The sequence below is a fragment of the Galeopterus variegatus genome, unplaced genomic scaffold (assembly GCF_000696425.1).
Source record: "Galeopterus variegatus unplaced genomic scaffold, G_variegatus-3.0.2 Scaffold15244, whole genome shotgun sequence".
NCBI lineage: Eukaryota > Metazoa > Chordata > Mammalia > Dermoptera > Cynocephalidae > Galeopterus > Galeopterus variegatus.
The window spans coordinates 17037-19576 of NW_007741355.1; positions in this window are offsets into that span (position 1 = coordinate 17037).

The following is a 2540-nucleotide window of genomic DNA, read 5'->3' on the forward strand; positions in this document are numbered from 1 at the left end:
CTAACCTCACAGAAATAAAAAGGATTATAGGAGAATATTATGAACAATTTTATGCCAAAAACTTAGATAATGAAGAAGAAATAGAAAACCTGAAGGAATAGAAAACCTATGACAAATAGAGATTGCATCAGTAAAATAGAAGCTCCCAACAAAAAAGTCCAGAATCATATGGCTTCACTGATGAATTCTACTCATTACCTAAAGAAGAATTAACACCAATCCTCAGACTTTTCTAAAAAATTGAACTAGAGGGATCACTTCCCCAGTCACCTCATGAGGCCAGCATTAATGCGATACCAAAGCCACATATCACAAGAAAGGAAACCAACAGACCTGTGTCACTTATGAATATAGATGCCAAAGTCCCCAACAACATACTCTCAAACCGAATCTAGCAAAGTATTAAAATCAAATGAGGTATGTTCCAGGAATGCAGGAGTTGTTCAGTATATAATTATGTAATACACTTTATTAATAGAATGAAGGGAGGAAAACATAAGATCATCTCAATTAATGCAAAAAATAAAAACAGCTCTTGACAAAATTCAACATCTTGTTGTGATTATAAATCACTTAGCAAAATAGAAATAGAAGGGGATGTTAACTTGGTTAACAATATTTATCAAAAACCCAGAGCTAACATCATACTCAATGGTGAAAAATGGGTAGCATTTCACCTAAACTCAGGAACAAGACAAGGAAATTCACTGTCACCACTTCTATTCAATATCGTGTTGGCAGTTCTAACCAGAGCAATTAGGTAAGAGAAAGAAATTAGAGACATCCAAATTGGAAAGGAAAATATAAAACTACTTACTGACAAATAACAAGATCTTATATATAGAAAATCCTAAAAAATTCACCAAAATCTACTAGAGATAATTAACAAATTTAGCAAAGTTGCAGCATACTAGATCAAGATACAAAAGTTGGTTGTATTTCTGTACACTAGCAATAAACCATCTGTAAAGAAAATAGAGAAAACAATTTCATTTACAACAGCATCTGAAAAAATAAAATACCTAGGAATAAATTTAACCAAGGGCATAAAAGACTTGCACACTGCTATTGTTTAACTACAAAACATTGCTGAAATAAATTAAAGACGTAAATAAGTGTAAAGATGTCCTATGTTCATGGACTGAAAAACTTAATATTGTTAATATGGCAATACTCTCTATAGATTCAATACAGATTCAATACAATCCCTATTAAAATTTTAATGCCCTTTTATGGAGGAATGACAAGTCCAATCCTCAAATACATACAGAATTGCAAGGGACCTAGAATAACCCTTCCCCCCTGCCAAAAAAAAATACTGAAAGAAATGACTTAATGCTTCCTGATTCCAAACTTACTGCAATTCTAGTGATTGAAACAGGATTTTACTGGCATATGGGTAAACATACAGACCAATGGAATAGAACTAAACAGCTCAGAAATCAGGGCTGACCCCATGGCTCACTCGGGAGACTGTGGCACTGGGAGTGCAGCCGTGGGTTCGGATCCTATATGGGGATGGTCAGTGAGCTCACTGGCTGAGTGCGGTGTGGATGACACCAAGCCAAGGTTTGCGATCCCCTTACTGGTCACAAAAAAAAAAGAAAGAAAAAAAGAAATCAACCCTTACGTCTAAGGCCAATTAATTTTCACCAAGGACACCAATGCAGTTGAAAGAGGAAAAATCGTCTTTTGAACAAATGATCCTGGAACAACTGAATATCCATATGCCACAGAATTGAAGCTGGGCTCTTACTTGATGCCATTTACAAAAATTAACTAAAAACAACCAACAACCTAAATGTAAAAGCTAAAACTATCAAATTCTTAGAAGAAAACATAGGAGTAAATTTTCATGACCTTGGGTTTTGCAATGTATTTTTACACATAAAATCAAAAGCACAAGCAACAATAACAACAAAAATAGATAAATTGGGCTCCATCAAAATTTAAAACTTTTGTGCATTAAAGGACATTATAAATAAAATGGAAAGACAACCTATAGAATGAGAGAACTATCCTGCAAATTATATATCTGATATGGGTCTACTAGCCAGAATACATAAAAAACTCTGACTCAGTAACAAAATGAAACAAACCAATTTAAAAATGGGCAGAAGACTTGAGTAGACATTTCTCCATCTATTCAGCATTTCCTCAGTGCCAGTTATATCTACTCCATACACGCAGGTATGTGAGGGAGGAAAAGAGAACCAGGGATGCTCAATGTGCAGTGAGGGAAAAATTAGGGCACTGAGAACACAGAGCAGGGAGCACTGGGAGCAGGAGCTGCACCTGGGCTGGGGAGGTGGGACCTGCAGAAGCCTTCNCCAATGGGTAAAAGAAGAAATCACAAGGAAAATTAGAAAATACTTATAGGCAAATGAAAACAAAAATACAAGATATTAAAACTTATAAGATGCTGCAAAAGCAATGCTTACAAGGAAATTTATAGCTATAAATGCCCACATCACAAAGAGAAAGATCTCAAACCAATAACCTAACTTTACACCATAAGAAACTAGAAAAAGAGGAGTAAA